Genomic DNA, 14,527 nt, shown 5'->3' on the forward strand with positions numbered 1-14,527 from the left:
GTTGAAATAATAAAATATAGAAATCAAAATATAAAAGTTATGTTATAACTATCGTTTTTTTTTCGTAATCGGTGTTCATGTTTTAAAATAATCGATATTTTTTGTAAATAATTAATTATCGTTATCATTACTGATTGGTTCTCTATAATTTTACGCTATTAATTAATGATGTCTTTATATTTTTCGGTGTGGTGATCGATAAAAAAAATCATTAGTTAAAAACGTCAAATTATTGCGAAAAACAATGTCGAAAAGACATCATTATAGAAAAACGTTGAATTAGAGAAAAAAATTTATTATCGATATTTTTTAAATATTTATCGATACTTTGTAGACTGAAAATATTATTATCGATATTTTCCTTATATAATTTCACGCTTTTAATTAGCCATGTCTATTTCGATACTTTTTTATAATTTATTTGATTAATTATATCGATGTCGGTATTTTGATCGATATGTTATATAAATTTCTTTATAACTTCTCAGCGTGTTCCTTTATATTTTAAAAGCTTATCAAATATGTTAACGAGTATAACAATCGATTGTTTATCCTAAATTATCGATTACCCTTGTACTTATATGCGCAATATAACTTGAAGGGTGATGGCTGAAATATAAATAACAAAAAAGTTCTAATCTCAATAATTTTATGTGTTAAATTTTTGAGATTTGTTGTAAATAATTTCATGATTGTAATTACCGCTATCAATACCATTATGTTTTTTTCCATAATTTTACGCCTTTTATTAACGATACCCATATCAGTATCAGTTATGATGATATATCAGTTTTTTTCGTTGTGATTATCGATAAAAACATCGATAGTTATTTTGTTGATATTTATCGATTATTTATTATTATCGATATTTTGTTTACTTTAACAGGTCTTTATCCATATTTTGCATTATAATGATCGATAAAAGTTATCGATTGTTAATTTATTGATTTGTATCGATAATTTATTGATTTTCTCATTTCAACTATCGATGTTTTGTATCGATATTTTCCGATAATTTTAAGTAATATCTAATTGTGTTACTTATATATTTGTACCTAATTTCTATTAAATACGTCAAAGAAATTTATCGAATTTTTAGACGACAGATTACGATTATTATAAATAATTACCAAAATTTTTTTGTGCTCCGATTATATTTATACTAGCGCGTGCGATGTGGATCTTCTTCAAGCAATTTTTGGTCGACACCGGACTCCGCTGCCTTGCGAAACTCAATCAAACGCAATTGTGATATTACTCTCAGGTTGCTTAGTCAATATGTAATTGCCTTGCATATTGAACCGTTTGTTTTAATCATTAATTGGTTAGTTAGTTTAGATTTAGTTGTAGTTAGGTTAATATAATTCAAATATTTTACAAACATTTATATTTAATAAATTAAATTATGTCGAAAATTTTTGCATTTTCGCTTCTTGTCCTTTTTTAGCAACCGAAAATTTTTTACTATCCAATATAAGTTCACTTTGTTTAATTTAATTTTTCTTAAAAGCTGGCAGCACTTATTAATTTTATTTTCATATTTGCATTTTAACAGTTTTTTTGAGCAATTTTATTAAATTTTTATTTTCAACCAGGTGGCAACGCTTCCCATTTTATTAGTTTAAGTCATTTGTGTTGATTCTAATGGTTGTGATTTGGTAATTTATATGTATAAATAGTGTCTTTATTTTTATTAAAAAAAGGAAAAGGTGGCAACCCTTGAAAAAATTAAACTGGCAGAATATTTTAGCTCACTACGCTGCATTGCCAAATTGTAAAAAATTACTGAAAAAAACTTAGCAATTTTGAATTTTCCAACATCTGGCAACCCTGTTATAATATTTTTATAATTTTCACCAATACACTTTAGTTAAATATGCATACTGTCGTAACTACATTATATTACCTAGTTTATATTAAAAAAAATGGAGGAGTTTATTTCTATCTTCAAATATCTGGCAACCCTGTTATAAATTTTTTATAATCTTAATCAATAACTTTAGTTAAATATCCCTAATTTAGTAACTACATATATTATATGATTTAATAGATTATAATAATAAAAATTTAAATAGATGGCAACTCTATCAAAAAAAAAATTCAACTGTAAGATTTTTGAAATTATTTATCATGCGGCAGCACAAATACATATTTCTGACTAAAATTTTTTGAATGACCATCTAAGTGTTTATCTTCCGATTTGGTGTAAATACCAGATCCAATCAATATACATAAGTATGTACACAGCTTCATATACATACATAATGTTTACACTCTGCACCACTTCTATTAAACAACAACACTTCAAAAGCTGCCGCAAACTAATGCTGCAAGCAAGCGTTGAGTATGCGGCGTGTCACCCAATTGTGGCCGCCGTCAATTGTCATGGCTTACGGCAACACGCCAGCAACAACTCATGCATACATAAACAGTTATTGGCATAGAAGCAAAGTAGCGCAGACGAGAGCGTAAATATTACACGCACACACGCTAACAATAACAATGTTGGAGCCGTTAATGCAGCGACATGCATAAAGTATGCAATAGAGTGCAACAGTGCGTATGCGTAATCAACAACATTGGTTAGTGCCGCACACACACATATACGCATACGCTTGTTTGTGTTTTGCTGGCGCTTTAATGGTTTGCTGGCACAGCATTATGCGGTTTTACGCAACACAAACACTTACACGCGCACACACAGGCCGCAGACGCAAGTAATTCAGTGCCACATACACACAAACTTACATACATACAAACATTAGAAGTTATTGGCGCGTGCGAGTGTCGCCAAGACGCTACTGCAATGAGACGCTAATATGCCGCGCTGCTGATGGAAGGGCAGAGCGAAATGTAGGCGGCCATAAAATGCGTAATGCGACAAGGCAGCTGTGTGTGTGTTTCTGTGTCTTTGTATACGTGCATGTGTGCGTATGTGTGTTTATGGGCTCACATATTTGCGTCTGCATTAACGTCTGGAGCCAAGATTATTGCATTACGCTAGCAAATGCAACGCCTCGACTCGTCTTTATTGCCGCTGCCGCCCGCGTTCAGCCACGCCCCTGACGCCCAGCTAACGGCGTTGTTGCACTTTAATGTTGACGCAGCACTTACAGTGCAATTCCGTTACAAAATGAATTAAATTATTTATTTAAGTTGAGTTTATGGTCATGTGAGTGCATTACAGTGAAAAAATAAAAGCAACAACAACAATTATAGGAATTGCGAAGACATTTCCATTTGCTGCTTGTTTTTGTCCAAAACTGGCCATGGAAGCCGACGAACTCATTAAATTATGGCCTTGCCAGCATGGATGCATGTGTATGTGTGTATGTATGTGTATATGTATGGATGGGTATATGTACGTATATATGCATGTCTGTATCTATGCATTTGTGTATGTAAATGTCTTATGTGCGTTGCTTCCATTAAAACTTGTTGTTCGCCGCAGTGACGCCGCCGCTTTGGCGCCGAAAAATATGCAAATCGCTTTCATTAAAGCTTATTCGGCACAGCACTTCGCTTATTTGCGCCTAATGATGATCTATGTTTGCGCAGCATAACTGTACATAATAAAAAACAAAAATGTCTCTCAATTACTTACCGCAATTCCAGACCGCCTAAGTGTTAATATGAGAAATTTCGTAGTTTTGGTCTTCAATTAATGCTGAAAATACGAAAATGGTAAGTGAAAAATAATTAATAAAACAACAGTTAGTGCTTAGAAAAAAGAAAACAATTTTTAATGGAAAAATGTTTCATATCACCGTATGAAATATTTTTTTTTCATAAAGGTGTGCGACTTTAATAGGTTAAATGTGCGCTCAAATGTAGGCCATGTTTTCAGTGCAGTTGAAAATTTGCAGGCATATATACATACACATATGAAATCATTATACTTAAAGCGGCTTCTTTCGACTACTTATTGTTTAGGGGACACACATAGTGTGAAAATTAAAACGTTTTTCATGTTTGGATACGATATAACAAGTAAAATGTCTTGGCTTACCAGAGTAAAATACATTTTTTGGCAAAATTCATTATTTTTTTATACAACATTGTTGCCTTCAAGGATGATACCCTGATTATAGCGAGCCTGCAACGTTTACACGATACCGTTTTTAATGCACGATTTGTTCTCTGCTTCAAAATAGGTCCGTTTATTTCAGCGAGCAGTCTTTTGAGATCTGAGAAATAGTCGATGGGGACAGATCTGAAGAATAGGGTGGATCCGGAAGCAATTCGAAGCCGAAATCATGGCTTATTGCCATCACTGAATTCACTGAATTATGACACGGTACATTGTCTTGTTAAAACAGCACTTTTTTCTTTAAAATGCGGCCGCGTTTCAGCGATTTCGGACTTCAAACGGGTCAATAACGCTTTGTAATAGTCGCTATTGATGGTTCTTCCTTTTCTAAATAATCAATAAAAACTATTCTAAGAATCATTGCAAAATATATGTAGATGATGCGGCGCATACTTTGCACAGAGCTTCTTCATACCCAAATATTCTAGAATGATATGAGATACACGCTCAGTTGGTAGAGTACCTGTTATCTCGAACAACTTCACTTCGGTCACTCAGTTTTCTCAAATTATTTTTTGATGTTTTCATTTTTCCGTCGATAACAATCTCTCTTAGGCGTTCACTGCGTTCACCGTCTTCGGTGATCATTTCTACACGTCTAAACTTAGTAGACCAATACTCGATTTTCATGGGGATTGTCTGAAAAATCATCATCAGTATAAGGTTTTGCTCAACTATTTTTTTTTCCCCTACGAAAAGCAAGATTTTATGAACACTCGTGACTCATCTTTATAAACTAATTATCCGACATCTCTTAAATTAATACACGTGCCTCTTCAAGGTAGCGCCATCTATGTGTTCAAGGCTTTTTTCACACACTCAAAAGGTACCTAAAAACCTGTTTTCTAAAATTCTCAAGACAAAAGACACCCAGATGACTTTAGCTTATACAAAGGTTACGAGCCTGTATATCAAGATTTGGCTTCTTATCGCAAGTAAGTGGGCTACTGAAATCAGCCTCACTATACATACTAGCAAGACCGAACTGAATTTATTCACTAGAAACTGTAAAATACAGGAGGCGCATCCACTAACAGAGGGATTGTTCTTTAACTCCTCACTAAAGATTGCTCTTTAACGCTTTGGAACCATACTTAAGTCTATAATTTGGTGGAAGGCGCCGGAAAAAACTACACTTGCGAAAAAAATACTCGCATCAGTATCAGTGGTGCGTTATAAACCACATCAAGTATGATACTGCTGCTTATAGTAGCGGTGGACATATTCGCAAAATGTATGGCCACGAAAGCTTCACTCAAATTCAGAGAAATTGGGTACTTAGCTTACTGCGAGCCTGGGCACTTTGAAATCCTCGCACACTTTGATGTCATGCTAAAATATTTGGATTGCCAGGTCGCTGAATCCAGCTCTGGATGTCGCGTCTCTGTTCACTTACCTCATAAGAACCATGAAAGAGAGAGGCGGCGAGTTTTTCAATGAATGATTCAAAGGTTGCGAGGAGAGTTGGTAGAGGAGTACACTGTCGGGAACTTTTCATCAGCTCCAGTTTTAGGTCTTCTGACCACTGCAGCGTTTTTCAAATGAAGGTGGCTGCCATAAAAGTACCAGTAGATCTATTGCACCGGAGGTCAGCTTCTTTCAAAGTGCTGACTATACGCTCCCATGGCACTAACTTTGAATCCGTTAACAGCGCGCTCAAAACTAGTGCGAGGATGTCTATATCCTTGTATCTAGCAGCGAGTTATTTTTTGATTGAACTGGTTTGAGTGCTTGGCTACAGCGGTATTGCAAGAAACTGTAAGGCTGATGTGCTTGCTTCAATAATCAACTCAGTGGGGTACGGGTATTAGCTTCTTTGGCTTACTATGGCTCACTACCGGACCTTTGGGCCTCAGAACAAATCAGCAAGCATTGTTAAACTACCAGCAGCTGTGCGGCCGCTAGGTCCCTTCGAACCAGGGTAAATCGGTATACATCTAGGGATCTCTTCGAGCTAAGCAAGGACCATCTCTTGGTTATGGAAGTTCTGAGTAGACACTGTTGAATTGTAATTCATCCAGAGAGATTGAATATATTAATGCATGCTGTTTGGAAGAAAATGATGATGTTCCGGACAGGAGTCTTTTTGACATCGAAGAACCTAGCTTGGTTTGGCTTCACAAAGGGCTGTGCATATCAAGGACTGTTTATCCAGTGTCTGGCTAGCAGCAATCTCTCAGTTAAGTACTGGTTAAAAAAAAGGTTTTTTGCCGAAAGAAGAAGCGGTTAAGATAACCAAAACTTAACTAACAGAAGCAAGCTATCCAGACACTGAGAAAACGGCTAACCTAATCTAATATAACCTAACCTAACCTACGCTGACCTATCCTTAGAGGGATACCACGGCTATGAGAGCCTTTCAAATAAAGTTTTATCATCATATCTAGATTATGCAACGCTTTTATGAAATCCGACTCATTTACACGATACATAAATTGAGGTGTTGCGTTTGTCTTGCAGGATGAACAGGCCATACTTCGCTCCTACTTTTTCGCCTTAGTTTATGCTTATCATTCGAAATACGATGTATTCGCGGCGCCTTCATCTTAGATGTACGACAATAAAATATTTCAAAATTTTTTAATAACTAAATGGTTAATAAAACTACTCATATGCTTGTATTTTTCTGAAATATTTCTCCACAAAATATGTCTTTTTCGGTAAAAATGCATGTTCTGCCATCATAACCAATTGCTGCTCTTCTCAACATTCCGTCACAAAGTTCTCCCTCTACAAATCTCTCGATTTACTTTAATAACACTACAGATGCACAGTCATACACCCATCTACATATATAGTCGGAAACACACTCACATTGCAAGTGGCAAACATTTCAAGTACTTCACGCGCCCAGCAGATTGATGCCAACACAAGAAAGTTGGTTGGCAAGAAAGTTGATAATAAACTTTAATTAAAACTCTTGCGAAATTCATTGGATGCGGTTGTATGGTTGTTTGTCGTAGACATTTCTCAAAGTGGGGCAAAATTGCTGAAGTGCTTAACTAATTCTTATTTTCTTACGTTCATTACTCGCCAAGTAAGTTTCTTTGCTTTGCTCTTCAGCAACCACTTGCTAGTTAAGGAGACATGACCACAACAGAAAACAAATTGAGAACAAGTTAATGGACAAGAGAATGATATGAATGCTTATGCGTTTTTGTTATTTTTAGAAATTAAGAGGCGTTGGTCAGTCGCTTCAAAAAGTACTTAATTCTTGCAACACATTGGGTTTGAGATTAATGGGAGTGATATGATTACATGCAATATTTAGATGTGTGAGCAACGACTTAAATTGTTGAAGTCTACAGTCTACTCTGGCTATGATTTCATGGAATAAAATACACTTACTAACTTAAGCTACAGCACAGTGAGTGTTTTGAAAATGTTCTGAAGTAGCAGCAAAATTAAAAATAAAATAAAAAATGTTGCCTACATCTAAGCGCAAAATTAAATTTTTTTAGCAAAGTCGCACACCTCAAAAAGTGAAAAGTAAAGCAGTCTTTAATAAATTTTCTCCCAGTGTACTAGTAATAAACTTATTAGACGTCTAAACATAAAAATTAAAAAAATGTTGAATACATCCAGGCACAAAACAAATTTTTTTAGCAAAGTGGCACACCCTAAAGAGTGAATTTGAAAACAGTCATTAGTAATTTTTCTCACAGTGTACTCAAAATAAACTTGTTAGACGTCTAAAAATAAACTAAAAATTGTTGCCTACATCCAGGCGCAAAATTAATTTTTTAGCAAAGTCGCACACCCCAAAAATTGAATTTGAAAACAGTCATTAGTAATTTTTCTCACAGTGTACTCAAAATAAACTTGTTAGACGTCTAAAAATAAACTAAAAATTGTTGTTTTTTAGCAAAGTCGCATACCCCAAAAAGTGAAAAGTAAAGCAGTCATTATTATTTTTTCTCACAGTGTACTCGAAATAAACTTATTTGACGTCTAATGGCAAAAAGCAAACTGCCAACCAAACTGTTGAGTGTGTGAATCAAAACATTTGAGCCAACAAGCTCGTCCAAAGCTCGCAGTGATGACATTTCCACTAAGAACTACAAGCACATACATAATTACGCAGACATTGCTATGTACAGCACATACGCTTGAGGCGGGCGCAAATGACCCACAATGAATGTAACAACTACAAAAGCTAAAATAATATTCTAGACTCGCCTCTCAACTTCCCCAACTCTCCGCTTACGCTCACATTCGCTTTTAGTGGTAAAATATAATCTAATAAAAAAATTTCCTCAACTGACCATGTCGCTGGAAGCCTTAGCGACTAACTTGGCTGGCGACGCACGCATGCTTCAGTTCAAAGCAGGGCCATAAAATGCCAACCACAATGCGAGGGCATTAAAGGGAATTAGAAAAGCGGAAATGTGAAATGTGAAAGCAAAGCGCAAAGGCGCAGCGTGGACAGAAAGGAAAAAGGACTATGAAATGCGCATAGCCGGCAAGTGAAAATATTTAAGTGAAAAGAATAGAAGAAAAGCGCAGAAAAGGAAATTTAAAAAATAGCTAAACAAGCAGGAAAGTGCGCAGCAAAAGCCAACAGTTGGCGGGCACTCAGTCAAGGCTTCGTGCGGCGAGAAATTGAATGCCCTAGCTCAATTATATATGTGTACATACATATGTATGTGTTCAGTTCGTTTTGAATTTTTTTGTTTAATTTTCGGCTGTAAATTTGCATTGGTTTACTTTCTAAGAGCCTTTCTTTTCTTTTTTCGCATTGCCAACAGCATAATTGCACACAAGGTCCCGATGTGTTTGATTTTCAACACTCCGTAAATTCTTCTAATTATAAAAACGATACAGCGTTATTTGAAGTTAGTGAGGTGGCGGCCTTTTTAAGTTAAGTAGCGTAGAAAAAACGACCAAAATGAAGTTTGAATGAGGGTCACTTAGGGCTGAGGCCGCTTGAAAGACAATGAACTCAATTCAGTAAAGATTTTAGTTTTCGAACTAGAAAAGTTAGATATGCCCGCAGCAATAAACCACTGATTTAGTAACCTTCAGGCTATTTCTAAACAAATCTTTGCAGAATTTCTTGCCGCGTCAGTGAAAAACCGCAATCAGAAAAGGCATTTGGCGTAACCACAAATGTTGGAATATAATTAATTGGCAATTAATTATTTTCTTAAGAGTTTTGTGGTCTACTGGATAATAGCCACATAAGGGCAAAGGCTACCAAAATTAATTTAATTACACAGCAAGTGAGTAGGCGCTGTTCAATTTTGTTATCTTAGTGCTACGGAGATTGTTGCTCAAGATAATAGACATAAGTATAAAAGTCGTTGTAGGTTTATTTCTGAGAAGGTTAAATGCTAAAATAAAGACTGGAGGTTTATAAGGAAGCTGGTCATATTCTAAGTACTCAAACAATAATATCCAATAGGTTTGTTAAATTAATAAAGCTCTGAGCTTTGCCTTTAATTAACTCAATTAGCTCTAGTGTAGTGTAATTTTCTAATTGACTTAATTAACTGTAAATGTGACCCCCTTATTTAGTAGTTCTACCACCCTCACATTCACCTTTAACACATTTAACATTTAAACTCCTTAATTGACTCAATTAAGTCCGGTCTACACAATTAGCTCTCCCATTAACCCTTTATTGACTCAATTAGCTCTAGTGTAGATAATTAGCTAATTCAGTAAATTAATTATAAATATAAGGGTAGGTGGCCGCCTTAATTAGTAGTTCTATTACATTTACTGAGTCAATTAAGGGTAAATTTTTCAAAACGGAGGCCTTAGTTTTCAGAAAATTTGGTGTCATATTTCATTGCAAATCCCACAAATAATCTGCTTTTTAGACGTCCCGACGAAATGTGTCCCTTAAGTAATTTAAAGTGCTAGACAGCCCAAAGGGTGTAACGAACTTGTGTATTGACTACTATGGAATATTTTAAGTCTCTTTAAAACAACTCTTAATCGTTGCTAAAGCTTCGGAATGATTGTATGTGGTATCATTGAAAAAAAATGAGATCTTATTGCGATAAATTTGTCATGCAATTTGGCACTCAGTGCACCATTTTTTTGGAAACTTTCTTCTGCATACCATACAACCATACAATGAATAGTGAAAAACTTGTCTATCAAGCTTGTTAAAAGAAATTTCGTAGTACTCTAATATTTCACAAAACTAGAAACCATCAAATTTCAAAATTTTTAAAGCTGTATTTCAACAGCAATAATAAAATTAAAATGAAAATCTGTTTACGTTAACCATAGGCCGTATTATTTCCAACCGTTTGACCGAGCTTAATTATTCTAAGCGCTTTCGAAATCAATTTCATTACACAATTAACCGTTATTAGCGCTGATAGCGCATAATAAAAATGCAATTGCCACATCTTTAATTAGTTGCAAATTGTTGGTGGCAACCACATCAATTACCGGCCATGCCATGTAGCCGTGTCCTGCTCATTTTACGGCGCTGCCTCGGCGTCCACGCTGCAAAACACCGCTGGCCGTTAGAGAGGCGCACTCTATTGATTGCTCATTGATGGCTATGCGCCACACTCCCGCTTGGTGCATAATTTTCACCCAACAATTATTGCCGCTAATCGCAAACTAATTACTTGATCCGCCACTGCAGCGGTCGACACAGCGCGGCAGCGCTTGTAAACACGCTTAAATATATTCACAAATATTGCCGCGTGCTGTTTATTTAGTTTTGCTTGCCGCAGCACTAAACTCATGCAAAATTGCAGTGTCAGCTGCCTGCTGCTCCCCGCTGGCAGCGCAACTATTGAGCTGATTTCATTAGCTAACCACATTTCGTACTATTGCTGCTGTTGCAAGGTGGTTTTTAATTAAATGTCACTCATACGCACTGTCAGCTGCCGGTTGCTTATTTACTTTTCCAGCGGTCGGCGCTGCGGTGAGTACTTGCTATTGCTGTTGTTATTTGTATGTTTTAATGATTTCTACATTTTCTGCTCGTACTTTTTACTAGTTTCTCTCTTCACGCCGGGTTCTTCATTTGTTCTGTAAACGCTTGCGCTTCATGCGATTGCTCTGCGCCTCTAATTCACCGTAATTAAAGGTAATGAAGTAGAGAAATAAATAGAAAAGCAATTCAGCGACCATTAAAGAGAGCGCAAGTTGTCTATGGAGCACACCTGTTGTGTTAAATTTAATTTTTCCTTTTTCTAATGCGGTTTTTATTATTTCTAATTGCTGTTCAATGCACTACAATTAAATACTTGAAACACTTTTCACTTTAGTTTACTTCGGAGTTTACAACTTGTACTAAACTGATGAAGCAGAGCTAGCAAAGAGTATGTATGTATGTGTGTACATAGAAGACTAAGCCTCCTCTATCAGCGTTCCCATATAAGTAATAATTAACAAAATCGATAGGTCCGGTTCAAAAGCGATGCAAATAATTTTAAAAATATATGCTAACCGATTTGTGAAAGAAAATTAGTGCAAGTATATCGAGTCTCATAAAATATCAATAAAATTTTTTTTGCTACAATTTTGGACATACATAAGTTAGCAATTTCGTCATGAAATATGTAATCGAAGACTTCTCGGACATTTAATAGTTAACTAAATTAATTTAATTTAATTTTATTTTGTTTTGTTTTATTTAATATTATTTTTATTTATTATTTTATTTTATTTTTTTTATTTTGTTATTTTATTTTATTTTTATTTTTATTTTATTTTATTTTATTTTATTTTATTTTATTTTATTTTATTTTATTTTATTTTATTTTATTTTTATTTTATTTTATTTTATTTTATTTTATTTTATTTTATTTTATTATTTTATTTTATTTTATTTTATTTTTATTTTATTTTATTTTATTTTATTTTATTTTATTTTATTTCATTTCATTTCATTTAATTTAATTTTATTTTATTATATCTTTTTTATTTTTTCGCACAGTTCAAACTTTTTATAGAATGGCAACTACACTTCAAAATATCCTCGTATCTCTCTTAAAACCACCAAACACTTTTTTATTTCGAAAACTCATATTTGAACACATCTTGAAATTGTTAATGATGTAAAGCACGGCTTTCATAGTACGTAATAAAAATATTGATAACCATATTTAAAAATCGTTACACATTATTTATCGATATATTTTTTATTTATCGGACGATGCTCTTTTATCGATAATCTTATATGTTTATAAGTATTAATCAATGTGTAACATGTGTTAAAAATATGCATGCTCATATTTAAAAATCGATGTACAATAATTATGGAAAATTTTAATCGTTATATTTCTTAACTCTTGGAAATTTTGTTTGAAAAAAACAACAATTCAGAAAATCGATCTGTTAAATTTGTCGATATTATTTTATCGATAATTTTATATATTTATACAATTTTATCGATAAGTATCAATTAATAAAAATATGCTCAGCGAAATTTTTATAGATATATTTCCTATTTTGCGGACATTTTTCAGCAAAAAATAAATAATTCAGAACATGGATGTATTAAATTTAGCGATAGTTTTGTACATTTATACTCTTTTATCGATATTTATTATGTGATAAGAATATGTGAAAGTTGATATACAAAACTTATCGAAATTTGTATCGCTATGTTTATTATTTTTTGGACATTTTTTTAGAAAAATTTAAATAGTCCAGAGAATCGATGTACTAAATCTATCGATACTCTTTTCGTATATACTTCTAATACTTATATATTCTTATACACGTTTATCGATTCGTATCATAAGATGAAAATATTGGCAATCATATAAAAACACGATATAAAATACATAACGAAATTTGTATCGATATATTTCTTAATTTACGGGCATTTTTTAGTAAAAACGTTCAGACTATTTAATCGATTATTTAATGTATTTATACACTTATACTATATCTTGCGAAAAAAAATGCCTAATCGTATCTAAATCGATATACAATAATTATCGAAATTTGTGTCGATATATTTCCTATTTATCGAACATTTCTTACAAAAAATATATAATTCAGAATATATATACATACATTTCATCGATACTAATTGAAGTTTTTATCGACATATTTCTTACTTATCGGGAATTTGGTGAAAAAATAAATAATTCAGAAAATCGAGTTTTGAATAAATTAAAATTTATTTATAATTTTTTATCGAAAATTTTATATATTTATACGCTTTCATCGATATGTTTCATATTTACCGCGAATGCGGTTGCAATGAAAAATAATCCATTTAGCTGAGTTAAGGCTTCGTTGAGCTGCAAGTCAAAGTTTTTCCTTCAACTCCCATGTATAGTTGACCCGTGCAATATGCGCTGCTATGAATATTGTACAAGACTTCAACATTTCAAATCGTAACTGTCTTAAAACAAATTTCAACAAGAATTTTAATTGTGACTTGGGAATTCATCTGAATTTTTTAATAATCAGAAAAATCGAGTAATTCAAAGCCTGTAAAATGTAGCAAAAATCTGAATTTACCTTAGTCTGGTTACAAAATTTCTATACTGGGTTAACATCAAACAAAAAAAACGTTAACTTCGGCTGCACCGAAGCTAATATACCCTTCACAGATTACATTGGTGCCTTAGAGAATAATCTATACAAAATTTGGTGAAGATACATTGGCAAAAGTGAAAGTTTTCCATACAAGAACTTGATTCCGATCGTTCAGTTTGTATAGAAGCTATATGCTATAGTAATCCGATCTAAACAATTCCTTCGAATATTACATTGTTGCCTCAGAAAATAATCCTTACCAAATTTCGTGAAGATACATTGTCTAATGTGAGAGTTTTTCATACAAGAACTTGATTCCGATCGTTCAGTTTGTATGGCAGCTGAAAGTGATGTTTGCAAAATTTCAAAAGGATATCTTAAAAACTGAGGGACTACTGATCATTTATATATATATACTTTATAGGGTCTCCGACGCTTCCTTCTGGAACAAACTTCGTGACAAACTTAATATACCCTGTTCAGGGTATATAAAAATTAGAAAAATTTGGCAAATAGAAAAATATGGAACTGCTTCGATATTTTACTGTAAATTATCAAAATATAAAAAATAGATTCAAAGTCGGCAACAATGTCTGAAAAGAGTTTTAAGTTACTAAATAAAAAATATTTAAATCAAGACCTTTAAAAAATGTAGTGAATAAATTTTGAAAACTGAAGTTAAATAAAATATCACAAATACCAATATTGACCGGGTGTCAATAGGTGGGTAAGTAAGTAAGGGTGCAGACCAGCGGACCATTCGGGCTCAATTAGCGCTGAATGCGTCATTTGATACACTATTATAGAACTTTTTATTCGGATATCCATACATTACACATGTCTTTATTATTTGTAGGTTTCTTTTATTACAAATAATCTGCATGGCAAAGTAGATATTTGAAAATGTGACTAAGAAAATTATATTAAAGTAAAAGGACTTTTAATTCGGAATAAACTAAGATGAAA

This window comes from Bactrocera tryoni, chromosome 4, assembly GCF_016617805.1.
Source record: "Bactrocera tryoni isolate S06 chromosome 4, CSIRO_BtryS06_freeze2, whole genome shotgun sequence".
NCBI classification, from domain to species: Eukaryota; Metazoa; Arthropoda; class Insecta; order Diptera; family Tephritidae; genus Bactrocera; species Bactrocera tryoni.